Raw genomic sequence first — 19,884 nt, forward strand, 5'->3', positions numbered from 1 at the left:
GAGTTTCCAGGATTATTTGGAAATTAAATATGGTTTTAATTTATGGGTTTAGGACCAGATTATAGATTTTATGGGCACCTATGTCATGATTCACCACTTGTAATATCATTAAATAAAAGATTAGGCAGAGACATGTTTTGAAGCACCACCTCCAGAAGTGACGTCACTGTCCTCCTGCTGGCCGGGTATCATGACAGCGCTCTGTTGCCAGATGGTTACTACTTAGCTAAGCCAACAACAGAGCGCGCACATGCACAGTGCGCAGGGACGTGCAGAGCCACTGAAACTAGCGTCACTGATTAAGTTTAGTTTCACGGAGGAGCCTCTGCTTCCTGATGACACTAGTATCCCTCCATGCACTGGGATACTCAAACAACAGTCGTCACACAGGAAGTGGAAAAAAAGGAGCATAGGAGTTAGTGTAATTCGGGAACGATGGGGAATTTTTAATCCATAAAAAAAAAAAGATTAGAGTATGGCACTAAATGGAAAGGGATTTAGTTTAAAATGTACTTTGACTTGTTGCAGAAACGCACTTTGATTGGCGCAGGTTTTACTTATTTCAAAGGGAAGAACCCTAAATCCACAAGTCAAAAAACATCACAGAAAAAAGGCAGCCAGTATTTACCAGGTCACGATACTAATATACTACAGGATGCAGTAACCCCCATGATAAAGTAGCACAGGTACATTCACAGATCTACAAATCGTTGTGGGGGGGGGTGATGGCCTAGTGTAATAAATGCACACAGATAAGGCTTGTATAGGACGCCAGTCACACAGATACATTGAAGCATATCATCTGGCTTGTACAGCCCATACTATGCAATCAGGTAGACTGCCTAGCACAATACAAGAGCACCCCATAGTTAAAGGCACCCCAAATGTTTTTTTGAATTTTATGCCATTTTTGGTGAATTGATATTCATTTTAGTGTAAGGCAATGAGGGCTCATGATGTGGGTTGCAAGCTTGTATATTTTGGCCAAAATATTGACCAATACCTCATGTATTTATTACTTCTTTTTTTTTGTCTGGAATATTTTGTCATCTTTTGTATGGTGCAGCAATTTAGTGTTGCCTGGGGGCATTATCCATGTGCATTTTTGTGTGAATCTACCTGCGCTGACTCTGCCTTTATCACGGCGGGGGCTTTTTGTAACCTGCAGTGCATTAGTATTGGGACCTGGTGTATGCTGCCTCTTTTTCTTTTAGGTTCTGTGAACTTTATGTCCTTTTGGCCAGTTGCTGAACCACTGGCATTGCATTGTTTTGTTGTGGTTTTTTTTTGTCGTTTTTCTTCAACAAAAAAAAAAAAACACACACATGAAAAAGCATGAATTTATGTACAAAATGCATGGATTTTACATGCAGAAATGCTGCATTTTAGTTTAGAAACGTGCATATAAAATTTACACCAAATACACAATGTATGAATCTAGATTGTTGATTTTGTCAAATATTGTAAAGAATTGTAAGGCTCTATTGTCATGCAAAAACTTGTTTACCCATCGTCTTTAAAATGGTACCTCTATGCAAAATCTAAATAAGTGGTAAAACGTAGGCATTTGGGGTATTAAAAGGACAGTCTCAACATAGACATATTGCTTGGGCATCTTCAAGGATGATATTGTTGACCCATTAAAGACATTAACACTTGCTAGGCAAGAGTATGACTGTATGATGAGATGTCTGCTGTATTAGTTATGTCATTTATTGTACATTACCAGCAACCTAAGGGCAATAAAAAGCATCATATGGCATGGGTCACACAATATGCACTTAGGTCATCTATTGTCACTGTAAAGCTCTCATGAAAGTCTCATTAACAACCATATGTTAGAAAAGTATTTGGATGAATGACATAAGCCAGACAAGTGCATGAAGAATATCTGAGTGCTCCTTTATTGCAAGACATCAAGAACTACAAGAAATCCAATAGTCTTCCATATTCAATTTTCGGTATTCCAAATATATGTGCGATTGCGGCATTACTGCTCGCTGTACAGTTACCGGCTAAGTACTTGCCTTGTGGTTCTTAAGAACTACTGAGTACAATTTCTGCACTGCCTCATCCATTAGCAAATGTTTAATGGCATTTTAGTCTACAATACACTACACACTGAGTGATCTGCACTTTATAGAAATGTCCTGTGTATGGAATAATAGAAAATAAGTGCCAAGTCCTAATAGGTATCACTCGAAACACCAGAAGTGCAATTTGCAAACTCTGGGCCCTTGATTGGAGTTAAGAAATCGCAGCCAGCACAGCGCTTGAGCAGAAATTTGTCTCGTTCTTAACTTTTGTCCTCACACAGTGAACAAGGGAAAATTGATCATTGATTCTGTATTTACCTGCAGCCCCGATTGTCTTGACACATAAGGTAGATTCACACGACCGATATGTCCACATCCAAGAAAAATGGTCCGACTGTTGTGAACAGAAAGTTTGATCATAGTGGTATATCCAGAGTGGCATCAGATTTTCTTGGATGTAGAGAAGAAAAAAAAAAAATCTTGACCCGCTCTAATCTTTCAGTGTGAAAATTTGACCCCACTCCGTTGTCATCTAAGTGGGGTGTGAATTTCTTCAAGGACCCATAGACATGTCCAGTTTTTATCTGAGTGTTGGATCAAAATTGGACAAGTCTTCAACCCACTCAGTCCAAGAGAAAAAAATAAATACAAATTTGGACATGTGCACAGCCGCATAGAGTATCATAGGTACACGTTCTCATAGAAGAATATCGGTTGTGCGCACAAGCACCAGGACAGAGTTCACAGGAATGGAAAGGGGGGATGAGGTCTCCTCTGCAAATAGTGCATGACTTGGTCCGTTTGCAGCTTCATGCAAAGTCTTGGACTAGTTTAAGGGCTATATGCTATTAAAACTAGAACGGTCTCAACGGCAACACCGACAAGACTATCGCATGCTGAATTTTTTTTCCAAATGCATCATCGGACCATATAGAAAATTGCTCATATGCACTAGCATATCGACCTTTATTGATTGATCACACTGCAAATGCGATTGACAGAACATACCCTGACACTAGGTACGCAGAGCTGAAAAATACATAGTGGCAAAATTTTGATACAGAGAAGCACAAATTTACAAAATACCTCACCTTACGTAACTCATTGTGTGAAATCCTCAGTGAAAAACTACAGCATAAATTATCAGGCAGCGGATGGCAAATACACATTTCCGTACAATGTACGTGTTTAATTTTCTTCCGGGTGTCGATGAGATTTAATAAAATCTGACAACGGGTACTGAAATATCCAGCCTATGTGAACCAGCACTTTATGAGCACAGAGCTGGTTTAGCACTGAAGCTGTAAAGCTCCTTAATACAGACCTGTACAGTCAAGCACTGCCATGGATATGCTACATATACTGTATGTATGGGAGATATTCTACCCTAGAAACAAGCAAAACAAACCCCCTACATACCAGAGTATGAAATTTGAAGCCTTATAAAAAGAAACTACAGTAAAGATAACGTTCGTTAATTTCAAAATGCAAAAAAAAAAAAAGTGTGCAAAATGTATTACTTGTTTTACCCGTTCAATAAAAATTAATTGGCATAATTTCTGTGCAGCATTATGGTACAGTGGTTGAGTGTTTGAGTGACAAATCGGAAGAGTTGTCGTAGGAATCCTCAGTTGACAATAGTATTTTGCCGACATTAGATTTGTGCAGTAAACATGCGGGTAAGGATACTTTCACACTTCCGTCTTTTGTCCTCCGTCGCAATTTGTCGGTTTGGGCAAAAAACGGATCCTGTAAATGTGCTTGCAGGATGGGTTTTTTGCCCATAGACTTGTATTAGCGATGGTTTGCGACAGATGACCACATGTCGCGTCCGTCGTGTTTTGGAGGACGCGATGCACAAATAAACGTTCAATGTAACTTTTTTGTGCGTCGCGTCTGCCACTTTCGGCCGCACATGCGTGGTCGAAACTCGGCCCCCTCCTCCCCGGACTGCAGAATGGGCAGCGGATGCGTTGAAAAACTGCATCCGCTGCCCACGTCGTGCAGTAATTTCACAACGTCCGTCGGCCCGACGCATTGCGACGGGCCCGTACCAACGGAAATGTGAAAGTAGCCTAATCTGTGCCCTCCATGTATACAAGACATTGATACTATTGCATTTGCTCAATTCACACACGGGAAGTTCCCAACAATTAAAAGAAGAAGTGATCTCCAGCTATTTAAAGGAGGGAAGTGAGCAGCAACTAGAAGTGAAGCTTACAAAATGAGAAGCCTCATAAAATAACTGCTTCTCGAAATGACTTCATGGTGCTTTGCATGTTATTTCCAGTCATAAGACTTGACAAATTTGTTTTCCAGGCACTGTTCTTAGCACAGGTCATCACTATCAATTCGGCACGAGTCCAACACCCAGCACACCTATTGATCAGCTGCTATTGTTATCACTTTCATCAATGGCAAGAAACAGGGAGTGGAGCAGAATCGCAACATTCAAAGGTGTTGGGAACACTCAAACTACCCCTTTAAAAAGGTTAAGGGTTAGTCCGTGTAATAAAAATTTTTTTAGGTAGGTAAAAATAAAAGGCATGTCCTTGTGAGACTGATCCTTCAATTCTCCACAGCAGAAAATCAGCAGGGAAATTTGTAGCAGAAAAGTCCACTCAGGTTTATTTCAGATTTTGATGCAGAAATGCTGGAGATTTGGCGCAACAGTGACCCTTTGCAATGTAACCCTACAACGTGTCATCTGCTGATTTTCACTGACACTGCAATCTGTACTTCAGGTGAAATCTCATCCAAATGCTGCTACTGTAATACGCTGCAGATTTTCTGCAAGCAAATTTGTAGAGGGAACATCTACGTTGTACAGTGCTGTGCAAATTAATTGGGACAAAGCATTTTTTAAGTGAAATCGTAAGTTGGTTACCAGTCAGTGATTCAAACCAGTTTTAATACATAATAAATAAATCTTGGTCAACTAGCCAGTGGAAAAAAGTAATTTTCAGAATTCGTATGAAACAGTGCATTATACCATTTTATTATTAAATATTAAAAAATTTGTTTTTTGCTTTGTCCCAATTAATTTGCACAGCACTGTACTTGCCAAGTTGTAACATTCCCTAATCTATATTGTCTCCAGTTGGAATATTTCTGAAACTTGATTTTTTTTTTTTTTTGAGTTTTGATTATTCATTGACATTTTTTTCTTTTTCAACACTGAGGAGTGCTAAGAAAGCCCCCACAGTCCTACCCTGGCACCAGAAAGGCCCCAAAAGCATAAGGAGACACCAATAATCTAAGACCATATGTAAAATTCTGTTACAAAAGGTTACTCTGGACCCAGTGGCTTTGAACGGTATCTGCCAGTAGGATCAACCCTCCTACGCAGTCTATATGGGCATATAGGTGATAGAAGTTTGAATAAAATAATACATTATTTGGGATCTGAGCTTTTATTTTAGAGTCACAAACCATCAATCAATGGGGAGCACACAGATCCTGCCACTGCCACCAAGTTAACAATTCTCAGCATCTGATGCAGGGAGAGTCTGCAAGGATTAATCTATCGCCTTTCACTCAAAGACATGGGGTGATGAGTCCCCAAAATATGCTATTGTCTGAAAATCAAAAAAGTCTCACACACTCTGAAAGGCCATGGATTCTTTAGAGCACACAAGGATCAAACTTATGAAAGTTTTAAGTGTTAAATAAATACAGTGCTTATGGGAACAGGTATAAAAAGAAAAGTAAAAACTACACAAACACGCAAAATAGTTATAAAATAAAAAGGGAGAAATAAATAGCAAAACAAAACCATCTAAAAAGTTATTCTTCCATTTCTTTGAGGGATGGCAAAATGAATTATGGATCACAACAACAGTCATCCCCCATATGTTAATACTCTTTGCAGATGTTGTCCTTGGAGGAATTTGAACCCAGGACTCCAGCGCTGCAAGGCTGCAGTGCTAACCACTAAGCCACTGTTCAGATGTTGTATTAGTCTATGACTGATGAAGAGGCCTGAGTAGTCTCGAAAGCTTACAATTTGTTACCATCTTTTCAGTTAACCATTAAAAGGTATCAACCACTGAGGACTTTCAATTCCAAACATTATTTTATATAAACATAGTAAGGTATATTGTTTTTTCTGTAGCGCATTGATATATCTTTAAAAAAATTAAATATTAAGAAAAGAATTAGATTTTGTTAGATATTGTGTGCTGCTATGTTCCAAGTAGCGGAGCATACCTTACATATATGGCAGTCTTATTTTCCTTGCTCCACGATTTCTGGCTTCGAGCATCTCCGTATTATTCACTCACAACTCACTTATATGTGAAAACATCGTTAACAATGGCAACACATTTTTAATATTGCTAGAAACACTATGTAACTTTCTGCTTTGTTTGCTTCTTTTTGGCACATTTTGTGCAGGCTTCTTTTTTTCTCATAGAAAATATTTGCATTGTGCCTCACTTCACCTCTATTCAACAAGCACAGGGACCAACTCTCAAGCAAACTAAATTGTTAAAGTACGATCTCGCTTTACACTATGCCAACTGGAAACAGCTGGTGAAAGTGAGGGAGCCGTACACAGGCAAGCCATTGGCACTCTAGTAATATGACATTGTCACTTGATCTTGGTTTTCAGAATAGAATATGACATTAGAATGCATAAAAAGCAAACGCTGACAATGGACCGTAAACAACCAAACATCACCATTTGCCTGTCATTTAGAAGGAGTGACATCCCAGCACCCAATTATTTATGTCTTTAGAATTATTCTACATAAGAAAAGATGAGCCACTTTTTAAGTATGGCGATCTAGAGTTACCACCTGTATAATATCTGCATTGATATTTCTGTAGACTTCAAAGCTATCAGTTTGTAGGTTTTTGAATTATATGGCCTCATTCACACTTATGTACTTTGGCTTTCATATACGGATGTAAAACACTGAAAGACAATAAAGGAATTGAAAAAGTATAAATGGTAAGATTCCCTGCCCTCATATTTGCCTCCTGGTGTTGCTTAATAAAAAAATATTTATGTCTGTACATGGATTGTGCGCAAAAATTCTTAGCTTTGGTTTTGGAAACTTCTAAAAAGCAAGGGATTTAGAACTTCCATAACATGCATAAACTTCAATAGTCCTAACTAAAATCACATTCTAGGATGGCACGATCCAGAAGAGGAAAAAGTCCCAATAGAGAACAAGTTACATCAAATTTCACGATACTGGAAGCTTCTAGCATCTCAGTTAAAACTGTAAACATAGTCATCAGAATTATGAATGCAGCTCTGGAGAAGCCGCAACTCGGGATCACGACAGGACAACAAATACCATATAAATGTGATCATTCTCTCTTCTCATGTCATGGCAGCATTGCTTGATCTGTATGCAACCAAACACAAAGCACAACAAAGGAGACAAACCCCAATGGGGGCTGCACTATTCTTGCGTTCACAAATCTAGGTCAAATGGCAATAACGGGTGTAAGACCAGAGACTAAAAAAAGGATAATCTACACATATGTATCAATAGTGACGTGTGACTTGTATATCAGAAATCTAAAAACCTAGCCGAATGAGCAATTGGCTATTGAATGCATATGGTCTGACAGCTATTGCTCCCTACTCTACCGTTCACATGTATGCTCTATTCACCTGATCGTTTATGTTTTCTCAACAGATGGAAGGAAGTAGGGAAGTGAGCCGCTGCTGGGATGCTGTTCTCTTAGGAAATAAGGCTTCTTTCATACTTACATCGGCTGGTGGCTGTTAGAATGCGTCACTGCGACGCATCGACGGATGTCTTAAAAATAGTGGAAAATGGATATAACGTATCCAGTCTTTTGACGGATGAGTTGAATTAGGCGCTACCTGAATTTGAATGTAGAAAATTCTGGAGAGAAAGAGAGATTCCCCTGACTAGAAAATCCTGCCAGGCATGCTCAATAGAAAAACCTGTTTTTTAAGGTTAGCGACGGATCCTGCGTCCATATGCTTCCATTATAGCCGATGACTGGCAGTGCAGGACCTGTCGCTGACCGATTTTCCGACGTGCACAAAAAACGTTCCTCTCAACGTTTTCTCTGCTCGATGGACAGCTATTTCTGACGGATCCAGTGCACGACGGATGAAACTAAAGGCCTTCCGTCACAATCCGTCGCTAATACAAGTCTATGGGAAAAAGCAGGATCCTGCAGAAAAATTTGCAGGATCCTGTTTTGTCAAAAATCGACGGATTTCGACGGGAGCTAAAAGACAGAAGTGTGAAAGAGGCCTAAGCCGCTGCCAAAGGTTTGGGAATTGAACATACCACATCTGCATATACACCAGATTGTCAGCTGGTGCTGCCCAAGTTCATTCAGATGTGTGTACCAACTGGTTTGAGCGCAGATGGCCAATGCACGGATTGGCCACGACTCTTCTGACCCAAACATGACCGCTTAATTTATTTTTATGAAACGGTCAAGCTCAGGTCAGAAGACCTGCGGTCAGTTTTTGCAATGCAGACCAATTTGCACAGACATGTGAATCGGCCTTTAGGCCAATTTTCCTCCATGTTTAAGTTTATGACAAAATTTAAATGGCAAAACTGTTTTTTTTTTTTCTATGAATATAGAGGACTTGATTCTGAGTTCTGCATTGCAGTCTGGTGACTATTCAGCAGACAGTAATGATGAAACAGACAGTTCAGAAGGGGTCATCTGTGGTTATTTTTTCCGCATATTTTGTAACTCAGTCATATTATTTCAAGACAAGTCTGCTGGTCTGAAACCACATACTACGGGATATCAAAGATTACCACTCATTAGTAACAATATTGACAAGTAAGGTTATGGTCTTTAAATTATGATCACCTTCAGTGAACTTACAGTACCACAAAATATTAGAGCCGCATAGGACAGGAAAAAAGATGATTATACTTATCTTACATTTTTACATTCAGATAAAAAAATTCTATATAAAAAAGGTGAATGACTAAAGGTGTCCAGAGTTACAACCGCACATAAAATAATTCCCTAATATATACCTGTTGTATAAACAAAAATCCTTACCTAACATGGGATCTACTCCTGAGACCTACAGTGAAAAACAAGAAAATGGGGTCTGTGGCTCACAGATGCAGTTTCAATAGGAAAAAACAAGCTGTCAAAGAATAGGTCGACAGGGAAGTCATAATGAATGTACAGCGTTGTCTGGGATTTTTAATTTATGGCCAATCCAATACTCAATGCTTTGACTGGTGATTAAATAAAAAAGTTTATTGTTTTTAATATTACCGTAATCGTTCTTTGCAAAGTTATGTACCTTTGTGGTATACTCCATTAACTTATTGTGGCTCCTTTTCTTCCAAACTGGATGCTTAAAGGGAACCTGTCACCCCCAAAATCGATGGTGAGGTAAGCTCACCGTCATCAGGGGCTTATCTACAGCATTCTGGAAAGCTGTAGATAAGCCACCAATGTTACCTGAAAGAGGAGAAAAAGAGGTTAGATTATACTCACCCAGGGGCGGTCCTGCTCCGATGGGTGTCTCAGGTCCAGAACAGCGCCTCCCATCTTCATTCCATGACGTCCCCTTCTGGTCTTCACACCGCTGCTCCGCAGGCATACTTTGTCTGCCCTGTTGAGAGCAGAGCAAAGTACTGCAGTGCGCAGGCGACGGAAAGGTCAGAGAGGCCTGGCTCCTGCGCACTGCAGTACTTTGCTCTGCCCTTAACAGGGTAGACAAAGTACGCCTGCGCTGGAGCCGCGGCGTGAAGACCAGAAGAGGATGTCATGGAATGAAGATAGGAGGCGCCGAAGCGGACCGGAAACACCCATTTGACCGGACCGCCCCTGGGCGAGTGTAATCTAACCTCTTATTCTCCTCTTTCAGGATATATCGGGGGCTTATCTATAGCATTACAGAATGCTGTAGATAAGCCCCTGATGACGGTGAGCTTACCTCACCATCGATTTTGGGGGTGACAGGTTCCTTTTAAAGATGTGTTTCAACTGACTTGTTCTTGCACTTTACAGTGGCCGTTTTGAACTTATGAAAAATATTTGAAAAATATTTAATATCTGTAGTGCTGTGTGAACGCTCCTGCTCCCTTAAATATCTGTAGTGCTGTGTGAACGTTCCTGCTCCCCCATACTCAGAGAGGGAGAGCGTTTGTAAATGGTGTCTGAGCATGGGAGCAAAAAACAGTCACCAATTAGAAACGTTGTCCCTCTCAGAGCATGGGGGAGCAGGAAAGTTCACACAGCACTACGGATATCTGTTAGACTTGCAGTTCAAAACAGCACTGTAAAGTGCATGAACAAGGCAGTTAAAACAGACCCTTGAGAGTAGAGATTTGGAGAAAAGGAAGCAAGATGAGGTAATTTCACATTTATGAACCTTTTAGTGTACTCAAAGACTAATAAAATATGTAAATAATCTGCAGATTAACAGAGTTCTACAGCAGGGCAGCCACATCACTGAAAACCTGGCTGCTGGGAAGAAATGAACATTATTCCTCCCAGTAGCCTCTGGTTTTCAGTCATAGAGGTGCAGCTGGCGCGGTTTCACTTATTGCTCAGTAAATAGTGAGCCACGGCTGAAATCACACCCTGGCACTGACTGACAGCAGGCCCTATACTGATGAACAGCTGAGCCGGCTGTCAGTCAGTAACAGAGTGTGGTTTCAGCTGCCCGTCAATGTGCACTGAGAGGTGACTAAAATTGTGCTGGTTGCTCCTCTATGATTGAAAGCCGAAGGCTAATAGGAAAAATAAAGGTAATTTCTTCCTAGTAGAAGGGCTTTCAGTGCGGCGGCCGCATAGCTTCACAACGCTATTAGCCTGCAGATTAACCCCTTATCTGCTGGTTAATAGCATTTTTTTCATATTATAGGTTCCCTTTAAAATCAGCAAAGCGGTTTTGCATATTTAATGAGTGATCACATATTAAAGTAAGAAAGTCATCAAACAGACATGGTTAATGGCAAATGCAGTTTTTTGACTCTTAGTTGTTGCACCATGGCCTCTACCTGGACGCTCCCACTTGCATTACCTTTGCAGAGTTACATTTAAAGGATCCATGGATGTATATATAGTAGCACACAGCTACTGGTGCAATTTCTTAGTATCTCTTAAGTTCACAAAAGACTTTTTTTTTAGTGGTTGATATTTATGCCTATTAATGCTTCTTTGTGTGTGTGACTGCAGAAGGAATCCCTTTCTTCATGCTTTTACAAAACAATGAATGTATCACAGGGTAAGCTTAGAGCACACCGTAAATAAAGCAGAAGATCAGCTTGGCTTCACAAACTTTCAGCAACCAGCATGTTCATTAGTTAGTAAAAACCTCACGTTTCGGCCCAAATTCTACCAACTGATCCTTTGACACAAAACCTTAATCTCCAAAGTGTATTTTCTAATCAGAATATTTGATGACAGTGCAGAGCATGAAGGAAATTCTAATCGTGAATATCAACATTTAAACACATTCTACCAGGAATAGACGTGAGCCAGACACAGAGCTCGCAGGTTGTTCTGTAATCTTCTTACAGGAAGACGCAAAGAAATGCAAAGTGGCTGTGATTGATAAGTGTTTTCAAGAAATGAAATGTGTTTTCAGCACCAGAGCAAGTTAATGAAAATGACCTGTACGGAATGGATTAGCAATATAAAATCAGAAAGAAAAACGTAAAAGAAATAAATAAAAGGTTCGTGCCATAAATCGCTCACATTTTCAGGAACAAGGCAAGGTTATAGAAAGGCAAGCATTACAACAACCTCCAAACTGCAGGGTGTAAAGTATCCGCAGCATTCACTCTTTGATAAAACGGCTTGATAGCAAGTGGCGCACATTTAAACAGGACCCATTACTTGGCACAAATATGTATTTTTTATGGTCTAATGCCACTGTTCCCCTGAATATTTTTTTTTGTTAATGTGCCTCTCTGTACCCGAGATATGGGTCCTTCTTTCTAGTATACTAGTCTTGTTTTGATAGCCAAGGGGGCCTAATCAAAAAACGCCCACGAGAAAAGTTGAGGACTATACCCTTGGCTAACTAGAGCAGATTAATATACAGTGAGTGATGCATGAAAATATTTAAGGGAATATTCCCATCTCCAAGATCCTATCCCAATATGTAGTAGGTGTAATAATAATAATAAAACCGGTATGTGCAAATACGAACAATTAGAAATGTATATTTTTTTCTGATTCGCTATGTCTCTTTCTATATGGGCAGGAATTGCAGAATCTTAGATATCCATGGTTAGGAATAGAGATGAGCGAATAAACTCGTTACTCGAGATTTCACGAGCATGCTCGGGTGTCCTCCGAGTATTTTTTTTAGTGCTCGGAGATTTAGTTTTTCTTGCCGCAGCTGAATGATTTACACCTGTTAGCCAGCATAAGTACATGTGGGGGTTGCCTGGTTGCTAGGGTATCCCCACATGTACTTACGCTGGCTAACAGATGTAAATTATTCAGCTGCGGCAAGAAACACAATCTCCGAGGACTAAAAACTACTCAGAGGACCCCCGAGCATGTCAGAGAAAGTATAATCCACATGATTGTCTCTACACAAAGGACTCATCTGCCTACTCTTATTGCAAGAACTCAGAACCATGTTGGTGGGGGTGGAGGTGGGACTGTCCCCTGACAGGATACTGATATGGGTCAAACATGGCACCTCAGCTCCTGGACAGGGAGCTTAAAAGGAGCTAGACAGTGATCTCTAACTTGGCAGGCCATTTCCTACTTACTGTATAGAGAGGAATTGGGGACACACAGGATACTTGAAATGCAAGACCCTTAAGGTACCTTCACACACAACGATATTGTTAACGATATCGTTGCTATTTGTGACGTAGCAACGATATCGTTAATGAAATCGTTATGTGTGACAGCGACCAACGATCAGGCCCCTGCTGGGAGATCGTTGGTCGCTGAATAAAGTCCAGAACTTTATTTCGTCGCTGGATCTCCCGCGGACATCGCTGGATCGGCGTGTGTGACACCGATCCAGCGATGTCTTCACTGGTAACCAGGGTAAACATCGGGTAACTAAGCGCAGGGCCGCGCTTAGTAACCCGATGTTTACCCTGGTTACCATCCTAAAAGTAAAAAAAACAAACAGTACATACTTACCTACAGCCGTCTGTCCTCCAGCGCTGTGCTCTGCTCTCCTCCTGTACTGTCTGTGAGCCGGAAAGCAGAGCGGTGACGTCACCGCTCTGCTTTCCGGCTCCCAGACAGTACAGGAGGAGAGCAGAGAAGCAGAGCGCAGCGCTGGAGGACGGACGGCTGTAGGTAAGTATGTACTGTTTGTTTTTTTTTACTTTTAGCATGGTAACCAGGGTAAACATCGGGTTACTAAGCGCGGCCCTGCGCTTAGTTACCCGATGTTTACCCTGGTTACCGGCATCGTTGGTTGCTGGAGAGCGGTCTGTGTGACAGCTCTCCAGCGACCAAACAGCGACGCTGCAGCGATCCGGATCGTTGTCGGTATCGCTGCAGCGTCGCTTAATGTGAAGGGGCCTTTAGCTCACCGTCCAATCACAAACAGCAATTTATAAATAATCCAAGCCAGGTGATTCTGGAAATATGAGCCTCTGCTCAGAACTATAAAAAGTTGGGTTGCACAATATAAAGTTGTTCACATGTGGGGGCTGCCGATGATGCTTGTGAACCATAATTCATTTTCTCCTTCCCCCAAGTTAACAGAAAAAGAAAAAAAATAGGCATTTCTGTTATTTCTCCCTTTTTATTTTATAACTATTTTGCATATTTGGCATTTTATTTTATATGTTTAGGTCTTTTTGTGTGAGCACTGTATATTTTTACATTAAAGCTTTAAATCTTTCATAACTTTGATCCTTGTATGCTCTAAATAATCCATAGCCTGTCAGAGAGCGTGTGACTTTTGATTGTCTGACATTAACACATTTTGGGGATTCATCACCCCGTGGTGGCAGCTCCTTAAGAAATCTAGGTGTGCAGAATGTGTCAGGCGTGTGATTTATGCTCACTTCATAGCCTAGAACAGAGGGCGAGTGTTGGATTGAGAGCGAGGAGATACGTTAACCCTTGCAGGCGCACACTGCGTCACGTGCTGAGAATTGCGTACGTGACAGTAACTATTACGGTGACCGTGGTCATGGGAGACCGACTTGTGTAATCACATTGGCACAGTAGACCAGGGTCACACTACAGCGTAATATGGATGAGTGTTAAGCGATAAAAAATTCGCATAGCACTCGGCCCAATGTTAATCTATGGGGCAGCTCACATCATCCATTTTTTTCTTGTCTGTATTATACTTGAGAGTGAAATCGCAGCATGCTGCGATTGTTCGTGTATCTCAGCTGAGAAACACCAATGCAAGTCAATGGGTGCGAGAAAAAAAAAAAAAAAAAAATCGCACAGCACACAGACCATGCACGTGACTTGCGAGAAATTCTCAGGCATTGGGCAGGTGACAGGAAACTGGCTCAGCCATTATTTGCTCTTTTTGCAAGTGTGTAAGAAAATCTCACCATATGGATGACACACGGATACTTTTGTTGAGAAAAAACGCATCCTGGCATTGCACACGGATGATATACGGATCACCAAACAGAGAATATTTGTGCGATTCTTGGAAGACAAAATCGGACAGATTTTTTATACATTGTGTGTGACTCCAGCCTTATAGAAACTTGATTCCAGCTCACCCAGTTACTCTAAGCTCATCCACCTGGGGCTCAGACCCCGGCCTCACATCAAGGAAAATAGAAAAAAATTGGAGTCCGGCTCAACAGGACTGGATTTTCCTTTTCTTTTTTTTTTTCTAAAGAAATTATAGTGCATACAAAAGAAAAATGTACATGGTCGACAAGACCCAGTCGACGCGTTTCGACTGCACTAGGCAGTCTTACTCATGAAAGTCGAAACTCGTCGACTGGGTCATGTTGACCATGTACATTTTTCTTTTGAATGCACTATAATTTCTGTTGAAAAATAAAAAGAAAAGGAAAATCCAGTCCTTTTGAGCCGGACTCCAATTTTTTTTCTATTTTTTTTTTTACATGCAATTTTATTGCTTTTTTGACGTCATGTTAATAACAGCTTTGTATTTTACACTTTCTGGTAATTTTGCCTTGACAGAACTATTTATATAATTATGTGCAGATTACATTAGTTTCTAGCGCTGTTCCACAGCAGAAATGCGTAGAAGACGCATTGGCATTTTTACCTGCTGATTTTTGTCATCTGAGGCGATTCTATGGGGAAAATCAGTACATGAAACATTTGACATTTTGCAGATTTGTAAAATGCACCACAGGACAGTTTACTCGGCGTGGAAAAAAAAAAAAAAGACGCTGGGTTTTGGAAGCAGCGAAAATACTCATCATGGGCACACAATCTTATCGTGCGGATTTGGCGATTCGACTGGCTGCTATTGGCACACACAGTATGTAGCCTTTTGAAGAACACCAATTTACTACATTTATTCTTGCTTACTAAAATGCCTTTAATGACTTTATGGCATTTTCTTTATGAAGCAGGAATGGGTCCAAGTATGAGGGGATATGGAAACCTATGCAATTTGATCCAATAAAAAGAATTAAAAAAAAAAAAGCAAAACATCACAGACATCATATACGATGTTAAACCATGTGCACATTTTAATTAATGCTTTAGCCAAATATGAACTTCATTGATGTTTTACTGTATATTAGTGAATGTTCATTAAAGTAATAGAAAAAATGGGTATAACCAAATATTTACTAAAACATTAAATCAAACTTTTACTATTAAATATAAAGTAAAGCATAAAAAAAAAAAGTAAAAAAAAAAATACATTGCGGTAACTCCAAAACTAACAAAAATCAACTTCCCTGGCAATATTTCCCCTGAATGTCATCCACATTTATGTTCTATGTATAATTTTCTGCACATGCAAATGATTATTATTGAAAATACAAGTCTTTGTACCCCGGCTTAGCCTCCTGCCTTTCACTGCATTCTCCTCTAACCTCATAATCACAGTGCAAGTAAGACGGATTAAGCTGCACCCAACACCCCACTGACAGGGGGCTGCTAGCAAATTAGAAAATAAGGTCTGTCAGGACAGCTGCACAGATGTCATGAAGAGGATCATTTACAAGAGACTTTATTATATCCTAGTGACAATTTGCCACAGCAGGGTCAATGGCCTACATCTGAATATGGCTCAACAGCGACTGAACTGAAGGAGGTCATCGGGGCACAGCGACCCACAATCCTTTCAGGCTTGCAGTGTGTCTTAGGTTTTTACAGCTGGAGCCGGGTCAAATGACCAGGACGAACTTCCAAAACCAGGACCAAAACCCAACTTTCCATATAAGCTGAAAGGCCTTGCAGATCTGGCTTGTCGGCTAATTGCGTTATCTGATGAAGCAGAGCTAGGATGAAAATTTATCAGTAGTAAAAGCTTATTCACACATCAGATTTATCCAAAATGAACCAATTATTCTGACCAGAGTTTGATCCGTTTTTCTCTTATATGAAGAACTAAAAATACATTTATGAAAATTGGAGGAAATTCATATGTTATCCGAGTGCGGTCCAATTTATCACGGGCCCATTGACTAGCATTGCAGATTTTGATTTGACCTTCAGATTAAAATCGGACATGTCTCCGATATTTTCGGTGCATCACTAGTTCCAAGGTGTGCACAGCCCAGTAGTACAAGTATCTATGACATCCTATCAGTGCAGACCATGACTAGCACTCATACGTGAAAATCGAATGTGTACATGAGGCCTATGGCTGATTTCACAAATCCAACATTCAAGTTATGAGCACAGACTGCAGTATCCATATTCGCTGGTGGCCTCCTCCATCAAGCTCAAAAGCCACATACGTATTAACTTAGGACACACCACACCTGACGCGCCATCAGCTCCACTTAACTCTATATTTCTAAGGTAATATCATCTAGTGTATAGATGTAACCCTACAGAGAAGGGTCATGTTTATACTTGGCCTTATTATTATACCAAATAGAGCAATCAACTACGTGGGGGAATAGATGTAAGACTCGTGCACAAACACCGAACTCCCTTACCCATATGTAGTCAAGATTCATAGCCCCATATATTTGGCTTTTGAGTGATGGTAAATGGTAAGACCATGACATAGGGCATATTTTTACTCTTGGAGTGAAATACTTATATATTGTTGGCACAGGCATATTCATTTTCCATATTTACATGCAATCTAACACTTTTAGTCTTATCCAGCTTGTCTGGTCTGTTATGTCTCTCGAGGTATTCCTTGTTCTATGATAGGTCGTTTTGATAGGTATATATTTTATATGAATTTTCCAATAAACTTTTGAAGTTTATATTATATATATATCTCTTCTTGTCTGCCCTGTTAAGGAGTTCACGGACTCTATGGGTATAATATTATGAGAAAAAATAGAGGCAGCATTAGCTATCACAAGTCAGGTGCAAAGCCCCCCAGATACTGGGAACCACCAAACCCTGAAGTAGAGATTCAGAGATTAGAGGCAGGATTGAGAAAGGTTTTCACTAATGAAACGAAACGTCGCCATGTTGGGCCATTAGACAGAAGTCTTTTTCACACTGCATGGTGCACCTTTTTCTCATAGGTTTATAATTGTACTAAAAACATGTAATAAAGTTACATATTTTATTAATTGCAACAACATCGTTACACTATTGAAAAATTCTATGCCAGGCAAATGATGGCGCATTGGGGGAGATTTCACACTGCATTTACATAGGTTGGCTTTAGTCATTTGCTGACAGATGGTTAGTTACAGTGTTACAATCAGCATTAATATACTAGATGAGAGAATTAATCCCTTTCCTATCATTTCGCTGACAATTGGCGGACATAAATAATATGTCCACCCCTCACCTCTTAAGCTTGGCCAGTTGATTTGGAATATGTGATAACACAAGAAAATCTGTACAATGAGATTAACTGTCTAAATTTCTTTTCTGCAGCTATTATTATAATAAAAGGTCATGATTTCAGTAGTGTTCACATGGCAACTGCTGCAGCAGCTTATACCTTGTGAATCAGTCTATTTGGTAAAATAAGGTACGATTTCACACATGTTATATGGTTTGCTTAACATTTTTGCAATGATCTTGTTTAAGATCTCTGCTAAGGCCCCCAAACATGTAGGATCAATGGCAGCTGATCCCGCTGATATTAATGTGTTCAGCTGAGTGCCATGGACAGGGCCGCCATCAAGGCATTACAGGCATCACTGCAGTATGGGGCCCGGTGAGGAGGAGCAAAAAGGGGGGCCCGAGCGAGCACACTGGCAGCCGGTCCAGTCCGCGCTCTGCTCGGGCCCCCCTGACATTTTTATTCAGGCTGCGGCTGCGCGGCTGCCACTGTGCCTAAATGAGCCCTGTAGCTTTAAGGCGGTCGGGCCCGCAGTGCATCATGGGCCGCAAGTTCGTGACGTTGCACGCTGCCCTGCTCCACTTCCTCATTCCGGAGCAGAGCAGCGTGCGATGTGCCACCACGTGGCTGCGCCTGCGGATGGCGGAGGAGCAGACGGCGGAGGGAGCAGAAGAGGCAGGCGGCAGCGGGGGACCACCGGATGACGAGGGACCCAGCAGAGGACCAGACGGCGGAGGAGAGGCAGGCGGCAGCGGGGGACCAGCGGAGGACCAGACGGCAGAGAAGAGGCAGGCGGCAGAGGGGGACCACCGGAGACACTGGGGGCAGAATGCTGGAGACACTGGGGCAGAATGCTGGAGACACAAGGGCAGAATGCTGGAGACACGGGCAGAATGCTGGACACTGACGGGCAGAATGCTGGACACCGACGGGCAGAATGCTGGACACAGTGACAGGGGCAGTATGCTGGACACAGTGACAGGGGCAGTATGCTGGACACAGTGACAGGGGCAGTATGCTGGACACAGGGGCAGACTGTGAGACCCGGGGGCAGAATGCTGGACATTGGGGCAGAATGCTGGACATTGGGGCAGAATGCGAGACACGGGGCAGAATGAAGATACGGGGCATGATTGGAGACGCGGGGCAGGATGAAAGACATGGGGGCATGACTGGAGACAGATGGGGCAGAATGGAGACAGGGGGCATGATTGGAGACACTGGGGGCAGAATTGGAGACAGATCGTGCAGGATCATGGGGCAGGATGGATATGATGGAGACAGATGGGGCAGGATGGAGAGATCACATGGGGCGATCATATGGGGCAGGATGGGGAGATCATATGGGGCAAAATGGATACTCATGAGGGTAGGATGGGAGAACATATGGCTGACGCCAGGAATGAGACACACGGTGGCCAGGATGGGGAATATTATTACCATAGGGGCTAATTTAGGGATATTATTACTGCAGTGATGTATTTATTTTATTTTTTGAGGATACGGTTTTAAATGGGGGGGCGGTCCTGTTACTGTGTAGAGTGACACTATGTCGCCTCTTTTTCTTCATGTGATGTAATGTAGAAGTTGGGAAAATTAAGTAATGTATTCTACAAGCGGAGCTCGAGATAACTGTGTTATTTCCTGCAGAGAGAAGTCCTGGCTGGATGAAATGATGGCGGTCTGTGCTGGATGAAAGATGAAGGACTTCACCTAGAGACGTCACTGGTGAGTCAGTGTGTTACCTATACACTGACACTATACACTGTATACTGTATACAGAGCTCCTGTGTATAATTTCACTAGTAATCACTGTATTATCTGTACACAGACACTGCATACTAAGTACAGATCTCCTGTGTATAATGGCACTTATGGTGATAGTATGGTGCTTTTTTTTAAATTACTGATTAGAATTGTAGTATTCAGTCACTATGTGGTGGTAATATGTGGTCTGGTCATGGTGTAGCGGTATTTGTT

The 19,884-nt window shown here is 41.3% G+C and overlaps 1 protein-coding gene across 6 annotated transcripts in view; it reads right to left on the reverse strand.

Annotated features, from left to right (window-relative positions):
* Window positions 1–19,884, reverse strand: part of MACROD2 (mono-ADP ribosylhydrolase 2) — a 2,991,260-nt gene that overhangs the window by 2,390,930 nt on the left and 580,446 nt on the right. The window lies entirely within an intron of this gene.

The sequence above is a fragment of the Ranitomeya imitator genome, chromosome 5 (assembly GCF_032444005.1).
Source record: "Ranitomeya imitator isolate aRanImi1 chromosome 5, aRanImi1.pri, whole genome shotgun sequence".
Lineage (NCBI taxonomy): Eukaryota > Metazoa > Chordata > Amphibia > Anura > Dendrobatidae > Ranitomeya > Ranitomeya imitator.